General features: G+C 40.3%; 1 non-coding gene across 1 annotated transcript; it reads right to left on the reverse strand.

Annotated features, from left to right (window-relative positions):
- Positions 1-672: 672 nt before the first annotated feature.
- On the reverse strand, positions 673-780 carry LOC112700373 (small nucleolar RNA R71). The gene has a single exon (XR_003153278.1). It is a non-coding gene; the product is annotated as a small nucleolar RNA R71 (small nucleolar RNA).
- Between the last annotated feature and the right edge of the window lie 8809 nt (positions 781-9589).

Consider the following 9589-nt stretch of genomic DNA (forward strand, 5'->3'; position numbering starts at 1 on the left):
AATTCGAATTCTATCTTTCTAAGTTCGAATTCTTCTACCTCTTCCTTCTATTTTTCGTTTTCTCTGACACCTCAAGGAATCTCTATACTGTGACATAGAGGATTCCATACTTTCTTGTTCTCTTCTCTTTCATATGAGCAGGAGCAAAGACAAAAGCATTCTTGTTGAGGCTGACCCTGAACCTGAAAGGACCTTGAAGCGAAAGCTAAGAGAAGCTAAAGCACAACCCTCTGTAAAGGACCTAACAGAATTCTTCAAAGAAGAAGACATGGCAGCCGAAAACAACAACAATGCCAACAATGCAAGGAAGGTGCTGGGTGACTTTACTGCACCTACTCCCGACTTCTATGGGAGAAGCATCTCTATCCCTGCCATTGGAGCAAACAACTTTGAGCTTAAGCCTCAATTAGTTTCTCTAATGCAACAGAATTGCATGTTTCATGGACTTCTATTGGAAGATCCTCATCAGTTTTTAGCTGGGTTCTTGCAAATCTATGACACTGTCAAGACCAATGGGGTTGACCCTGAGGTCTATAAACTTATGCTATTACCTTTGCTGTAAGAGACAGAGCTAGGATATGGTTGGACTCTCAACTTAAAAAAAGCCTGAACTCTTGGGAAAAGCTAGTCAATGCCTTCTTGGCAAAGTTCTTTCCACATCAAAAATTAAGTAAGCTTAGAGTGGAAGTCCAAACCTTCAGACAGAAGGAGGGTGAATCCCTCTATGAAGCTTGGGAAAGATACAAACAATTGATCAGAAAGTGTCCTTCTGACATGCTTTCTGAATGGAGCATCATAGGTATCTTCTATGATGGTCTGTCTGAACTGTCTAAGATGTCATTGGATAGCTCTGCTGGAGGATCTCTTTATCTGAAGAAGACGCCTGCAGAAGCTCAAGAACTGATTGAAATGGTTGCAAATAACCAATTCATGTACACTTCTGAAAGGAATCCTGTGAATAATGGGACGAATCAGAAGAAAGGAGTTCTTGAGATTGATACTCTGAATGCCATACTGGCTCAGAACAAAATATTGACTCAGAAAGTCAATATGATTTCTCAAAGTCTGTCTGGAATGCAAGCTACACCAGGCAGTACTAAGGACGCTTCATCTGAAGAAGAAGCTTATGATCCTGAGAACCCTTCAATAGAAGAGGTGAATTACATGGGAGAACCCTATGGAAACACCTACAATCCTTCAAGGAGAAATCATCCAAATCTTACATGGAAGGATCAACAGAGACCTCAACAAGGTTTCAACAACAATAATGGTGGAAGAAACAGGTTTAGCAATGGCAAGCCTTTTCCATCATCTTTTCAGCAACAGACAGAGAATTCTAAGCAGAGCCACTCTGACTTAGCAACCATGGTCTCTGATCTAATCAAAACCACTCAAAGTTTCATGACTAAAACAAGGTCCTCCATTAGAAACTTGGAGGCACAAGTGGGTCAGCTGAGTAAAAAAATTACTGAACTCCCTCCTAGCACTCTTCCAAGCAATACAGAAGAGAATCCAAAAGGAGAGTGCAAGGCCATTAACGTGACCTACATGTCCGAATTTGGAGAGGAGGAAGAGGCAGTGAGCGCCACTGAGGAAGACCTCAATGGACGTCCACTGGCCTCCAATGAGTTCCCTAATGAGGAACCATGGGAATCTGAGGCTCACATTGAGACAATAGAGATTCTATTGGATTTACTTCTGCCATTCATGAGCTCTCATGAGTATTCTTCCTCTGAAGAGGACGAAGATGTCACTGAAGAGCAAGTTGCCAAGTATCTTAGAGCAATCATGAAGCTAAATGACAAGTTATTTGGTAATGAGACTTGGGAGGATGAACCCCCTTTGCTCACCAAAGAACTGGATGACTTGACTAGGCAGGATTACCTCAAAAGAGACAGGACCCTGGGAAGTTCTCAATACCTTGTACAGTAGGCACCATGACCTTCAAGAAGGCTCTGTGTGACCTAGGGTCAAGCATAAACCTCATGCCTCTCTCTGTGATGGAGAAGTTAGGGATCTTTGAGGTACAAGCTGCAAGAATCTCACTAGAGATGGCAGACAATTCAAGAAAATAAGCTTATGGACTTGTAGAGGATGTTCTGGTAAAAGTTGAAGACCATTACATCCCTACTGATTTCATAGTCCTAGAGACTGGAAAGTGCATGGATGAATCCATCATCCTTGGCAGACCCTTCCTAGCCACAGCAAAGGCTGTGATTGATGTTGACAGAGGAGAATTAATCATTCAAGTGAATGAAGAATCCCTTGTGTTTAAGGCTCAAGGATATCCCTCTGTTACCATAGAGAGGAAGCATGAAGAGCTTCTCTCAAAACAGAGCCAAATAGAGCCCCCATAGTCAAACTCTAAGTTCGGTATTGGGAGGCCACAACCAACTTCTAAGTTTAGTGTTGAACCCCCACATTCAAACTCTAAGTTTGGTGTTGAGAGGTTCCAACATTGCTCTGAGCATCTGTGAGGCTCCATGAGAGCCCACTGTCAAGCTACTGACATTAAAGAAGCGCTTGTTAGGAGGCAACCCAATGTTATATTTATCTATTTTTCCTTTGTTATTTTATGTTTTCTGTAGGTTGATGATCATGGGAAGTCACAAAATCAATTGAAAAAGCAAAATTAGAATGAAAAAGAGAAAGAAAAACAGCACACCCTAGAGGAGAACCCTGCTGGCGTTTAAACGCCAGTAAGGGCAGCAAATGGGCGTTTAACGCCCAGTCTGGCACCATTCTGAGCATTTAACGCCAGAAAGGGGCACCAGACTGGCGTTAAACGCCAGAAATGGGCACCAGCCCGGCGTTTAACGCCAGAATTGGCATAAAGAGCATTTTTGCTCGCCACTTGGTGCAGGGATGAATTTTCCTTGACACCTCAAGATCTGTGGACCCCACAGGATCCCCACCTACCCCACCACTCTCTCTCTTCTTCACCCATTCACCAATCACCTCAACACCTCTTCCCCAAAAACCCCTCACCTATCAAATCCCACTATTCTCTTCACCACTCACATCCATCCTTCATAAAACCCCACCTACCTCACCATTCAAATTCAAACCACTTTCCCTCCCATTCCCACCCATACATAGCCGAACCTCACCCCCTCTCCACTCCTATATAAACCCATCTTCACCCCTTCATTTTCACACAACCGAAACAATACTTCTCCCCCTTTGGCCGAACCACAAAGCCACCTCCATCTCCTCTATTTCTTCTTCTTCTACTCTCTTCTTTCTTCTTTTGCTCGAGGACGAGCAAATCTTCTAAGTTTGGTGTGGTAAAAGCATTGCTTTTTGTTTTTCCATAACCATTTATGGCACCTAAGGCCAGAGAAACCTCTAGAAAGAGGAAAGGGAAGGCAAAAGCTTCCACCTTCGAGTCATGGGAGATGGAGAGATTCATCTCAAGGGTGCATCAAGACCACTTCTATGAAGTTGTGGCCATGAAGAAAGTGATCCCCGAGGTCCCTTTCAAACTCAAAAAGAGTGAATATCCAGAGATCCGACATGAGATCCGAAGAAGAGGTTGGGAAGTTCTTACCAACCCCATTCAACAAGTCGGAGTCCTAATGGTTTAAGAGTTCTATGCCAATGCATGGATCACCAAAAACCATGATCAAAGTGTGAACCCGGATCCAAAGAATTGGCTTACAATGGTTTGGGGGAAATACTTGGATTTTAGTCCGGAAAATGTAAGGTTGGCATTCAACTTGCCCATGATGCAAGGAGATGAACACCCTTACACTAGAAGGGTCAACTTTGATCAAAGGTTGGATCAAGTCCTCATAGACATTTGTGAAGAGGGCGCACAATGGAAGAGAGATTCAAGAGGAAAGCCGGTTCAACTGAGAAGGCATGACCTCAAGCCCATGGCTAGAGGATGGTTGGAGTTTATCCAACGCTCAATCATTCCAACTAGCAACCGGTCCGAAGTTACTATAGACCGGGCTATCATGATTCATAGCATCATGATTGGAGAGGAAGTAGAAGTCCATGAGGTTATATCCCAAGAACTTTATAAGGTGGCGGACAAGTCCTCTACCTTGGCAAGGTTAGCCTTCCCTCATCTCATTTGTCACCTCTGTTATTCAGTTGGAGTTGACATAGAGGGAGACACCCTCATTGATGAGGACAAGCCCATCACTAAGAAAAGGATGGAGAAAACAAGAGACCCCTCTCATCAAGAAATCCCTGAGATGCCTCAAGGGATGCACTTTCCTCCTCAAAACTATTGGGAGCAAATCAATACCTCCCTAGGAGAATTGAGTTCCAACATGGGACAACTAAGGGTGGAGCACCAAGAACATTCCATCCTCCTCTATGAAATTGGAGAAGATCAAAGAATCATGAGAGAGGAGCAACAAAGGCAAGGAAGAGACATTGAGGAGCTCAAGCACTCCATAAGATCTTCAAGAGGAAGAACAAGCCGCCATCACTAAGGTGGACCCGTTCTTTAATCTCTTTGTTTTTTAATTTTCTATTTTTTTTTGAATTTTTATGCCTATCTATGTTTGTGTCTTATTACATGATCATTAGTGTCTTAGTGTCTATGCCTTAAAGTTATGAATGTCCTATGAATCCATCACCTTTCTTAAATGAAAAATGTTTTTATTACAAAAGAACAAGAAGTACATGATTTCGAATTCATCCTTAAAACTAGCTTAATTATTTTGATGTGGTGACAATACTTTTTTGTTTTCTGAATGTATGCTTGAACAGTGCATATGTCTTTTGAATTTGTTGTTCATGAATGTTAAAATTGTTGGCTCTTGAAAGAATGATGAAAAAGGAGACATGTTACTGAGGATCTGAAAAATCATAAAAATGATTCTTGAAGCAAGAAAAAGCAGTGAAAAGCTTACAAAAAAAAGAGAGTATATGCGACAAAAAAAAAGAGAGAGAGAAAGAAAAAGAAAAAGCAAGCAGAAAAAGCCAATAGCCCCTTTAAACCAAAAGGCAAGGGTAATAAAAAGGATCCAAGGCTTTGAGCATCAGTGGATAGGAGGGCCTACAGGAATAACATCCTGGCCTAAGCGGCTAAACCAAGCTGTCTCTAACCATGTGCTTGTGGCGTGAAGGTGTCAAGTGAAAACTTGAGACTGAGCGGTTAAAGTCGTGATCCAAAGCAAAAAGAGTGTGCTTAAGAACCCTGGACACCTCTAATTAGGGACTTTAGCAAAGCTGAGTCACAATCTGAAAAGGTTCACCCAGTTATGTGTCTGTGGCATGGATGTATCCGTTGGTAATACTGAAAAACAGAGTGCTTTGGGCCACGGCCAAGACTCATAAAATAGCTGTGTTCAAGAATCAACATACTTAACTAGGAGAATCAATAACACTATCTGGATTCTGAGTTCCTATAGAAGCCAATCATTCTGAACTTCAAAGGATAAAGTGAGATGCCAAAACTGTTCAGAGGCAAAAAGCTACTAGTCCCGCTCATCTAATTAGAGCTAAGTTTCATTGATAGTTTGGAGTTTATAGTATATTCTCTTCTTTTTATCTTATTTGATTTTCAGTTGCTTGGGGACAAGCAACAATTTAAGTTTGGTGTTGTGATGAGCGGATAATTTATACGCTTTTTGGCATTGTTTTTAGTATGCTTTTAGTATGTTTTAGTTAGTTTTTATTATATTTTCATTAGTTTTTAGTTAAAATTCACTTTTCTGAACTTTACTATGAGTTTGTGTGTTTTTCTGTGATTTCAGGTATTTTCTGGCTGAAATTGAGGGACCTGAGCAAAAATCTGATTCAAAGGCTGAAAAGGACTGCAGATGCTGTTGGATTCTGACCTCCCTGCACTCAAAGTGAATTTTCTGGAGCTACAGAAGCCCAATCGCGCTCTTAACTGCGTTGGAAAGTAGACATCCTGGGCTTTCCAGCAATATATAATAGTCCATACTTTTCCCGAGATTTGATGGCCCAAACTGGCGTTCCAAATCAGCTCAAAACTGCCCGGCGTTAAACGCCGGAACTGGCACAAGAATGGGAGTTAAACGCCCAAATTGGCACAAAAGCTGGCGTTTAACTCCAAGAAAAGTCTCTACACGAAAATGCTTCAATGCTCAGCCCAAGCACACACCAAGTGGGCCCGGAAGTGGATTTTTACTCATCTTTGTAAACCCTAGCTACTAGTTCTCTACAAATAGGACCTTTTGCTATTGTATTTTCATCTTTAGATCTTTGAATCTTTTGATCACTTTAGATCTCTAGATCATCTTTTGATCACTTTAGATCTCTAGATCATCTTGGTAGCTATCTTTAGTCTTATGCTATCTTAGATCATGGGGCTGGCCTCACGGCCATGCCTAGACCTTGTTCTTATGTATTTTCAACGGTGGAGTTTCTACACACCAAAGATTAAGGTGTGGAGCTCTGCTGTACCTCGAGTATTAATGCAATTACTATTGTTCTTCTATTCAATTCAGCTTATTCTTGTTCTAAGATATCACTTGTTCTTCAACTTGATGAATGTGATGATCCATGACACTCATCATCATTCTCACCTATGAACGTGTGCCTGACAACCACCTCCGTTCTACCTTAGATTGAGTGGATATCTCTTGGATCCCTTAATCGGAATCTTCGTGGTATAAGCTAGAATTGATGGCGGCATTCAAGAGAATCCAGAAGGCCTAAACCTTGTCTGTGGTATTCTGAGTATGATTCAATCATTGAATGACTGTGACGAGCTTCAAACTCCTGAAGGCTGGGCGTTAGTGACAGACGCAAAAGAATCAATGGATTCTATTCCAATCTGATTGAGAACCGACAGATGATTAGTCGTGCCGTGACAGGGTGCATTGAACATTTTCACTGAGAGGATGGGAGGTAGCCACTAACAACGGTGAAATCCTACATACAGCTTGTCTTGGAAAGGAGTAAGAAGGATTGAATGAAGACAGTAGGAAAGCAGAGAGACGAAAGGGACAAAGCATCTCCATTCGCTTATCTGAAATTCTCACCAATGAATTACATAAGTATCTCTATCTTTATCTTTATGTTTTATTCATCATTCATAACCATTTGAGTCTGCCTGACTGAGATTTATAAGATGACCATAGCTTGCTTCATACCAACAATCTTCGTGGGATCGACCCTTACTCGCGTAAGGTTTATTACTTGGAAGACCCAGTGCACTTGCTGGTTAGTTGTGCGAAGTTGTGATAAAGAGTTGAGATTACAATTGAGCGTACCATATTGATGGCGCCATTGATGATCACAATTTCGTGCACCACTTACCTCTCACAATCGCAATGCCTTCTTTCAGTATTGACAAACCCCAATTTGACGGTTTATCTTGTATTGAATTTAGGGGATTTTATCACCTTTTTCCCACATTTACCCAATGAATTAGCATGGTTTTGTATATTCTCCTTTAATTGTGCTTAAGAGTGAAAACATGCTTTTTAGGTCTTAAAATAGCTAAATTTAATTCACCTTGATTCTATTAGATGCCTTGATATGTTTGTTAAGTGATTTCAGATTTAGGAGGCAAAGATTGGATCAAGGGAATGAAGAAAAAGCATGTAAAGTTGGAGAACTCATGAAGAAATGAAAGAACCGGAAAGTTGTCAAGCCGACCTCTTCGCACTTAATTGACCATAACTTAAGCTACAGAGGTCCAAATGATGCGGTTCTAGTTGGGTTGGAAAGCTAACATCCGGGGCTTCGAAATGATATAAATTTTGTCATATGTTGCTTCGCGTTCAGGGGCGCGCACGCGCACTTTGCGCGCACGCGCCAATTTTGTCCGTGGCCCACTTTAATGAAATCGTCCCCAGCGGTTTTAGGAGCCATGTGGGCCCAATCCAACTCATTTCTGATGCTATTTAAGTCAAGTATTGAAGGGGAATCAAGATACTTTTTATACTTTTGATCATTAGCTTAGTTTTAGGAGTTAGAGTTAGTTTTAGAGAGAGAAGCTCTCACTTCTCTCTAGGATTAGGAATTAGGGTTAGATTAGGATCTCATAGTTCTAGGTTTAATTCAAGTCTCCTTCTACTTCTACCTTCAAGTGGTGATTGCTACACTTTGGTTCTTCTTTCTATCCCTATCCTCTTGTTGTAATTTCTCTTATTTTGTCTCTAGGTTTTGTAATTGAGATATTCTTGTTCTTTTGTTTTCTTTTAATAATGCAATTTGAGATAATTCATGTGAATGTGATGTTGTTGATTGTTGTTTTGTTAATTCTTTGTAATTGTTGGTTGTTGATTCCTTTTATTCTTACAAATAAAAATGCTTTCTTTCATTACCCTCCAAGTGTTTGATGAAATGCTTGAGAGGATGTTAGAGTAGGATTTTATATTCTTGGCTTGAGAAGGTAACTTAGGATTTCTTGAGTCACTAGTGTCCAATTGATTGCTAGTTGATAGCCATTAACTCTAGCCTTCATTAATCCAATTAGTGGAAAGCTAGGACTTATGGACTAGGATTGATATAACTCACTTGACTTTCCTTTGTTAATTGATTTAAGGATGACTAAGTGGGATTAATCCTTGCAACTACCATACTTGTGGCTAGTGATAATGATGAAGACCCTTGACAACCAAATCTTGCCAAGACCATTTTGTTAATAAAGTTTTCTTACCATTTACTATTCATTTTTCTCATCTAAAACCCCAAAATAAATAAATCCATAACCAATAACAAGAACACTACCCTGCAAGTCCTTTGAGAGACGACCCGAGGTTTAAATACTTCGGTTTATAGATTTTAAGGGTTTGTACTTGTGATAAACAAATTTTTGTATGAGAGGATTATTGTTGGTTTAGAGACTATACTTCGACGAGATTTCATTTGTAAAATTCTAAACCGTCAAAAAATCCAATCGTCAACTATCAATGCTGTTCCAGTATAACATCAACTCTGTATTCAATAGCAACAACTTCTCTACTGTAATCGTCAACCAGCACTAATGATCATTGATGGGATGGTTCAGAACTTGGGTCAAATGCTTAGGCATACCTTATGGGAGACGATACGTTTTGGAGCGAAAGAGAGATCGATGGTTGATATGAGACGGGGGTAAGGCTTTGAAACATTTGAAAATCTCTTCTGAAGACAAAACGGTGACGTTTCAAGGTTAGGAGAGCCTTCTACCAAAACGGCGTCATTTTGGTTGTCTGACACCTTGGCAGTTAACGGCCCACGTCAGCGGACGTTTGTCAACTTAGCTACGGAGATGACGGAAGGACGAACGTAACCAGGTAGGGTATATTTGGGGGACGATTTTGATTAATTTTATCTTTCAGGTACGAAAATGGAGATCGAGGTATCTTTCAGGGACGATTTTGACTATTAACTCATTTTTCAATATAGTTAACTCTTGTTTGATTTTGGGGTTTTGAATGTCTATTAGTAGTGGTTAGCATAAAATAGATCATGTTAAATATTATAGATAGAGTATTTTAAATACATAAGCTAAAATTTTTAGATTCACGTGAACGTAAATTTAAAATGTGAAATCACATATACTTTTAGAAAAAAAAGATGTAAGTCTCAAAGTGGTCCTTGAACTTGCACTCGAGTCTCAAAGTGATCCCTGAAGTTAATAATTACTCAAATTCATTCCCAAACT

This window comes from Arachis hypogaea, chromosome 6 (assembly GCF_003086295.3).
Source record: "Arachis hypogaea cultivar Tifrunner chromosome 6, arahy.Tifrunner.gnm2.J5K5, whole genome shotgun sequence".
Lineage (NCBI taxonomy): Eukaryota > Viridiplantae > Streptophyta > Magnoliopsida > Fabales > Fabaceae > Arachis > Arachis hypogaea.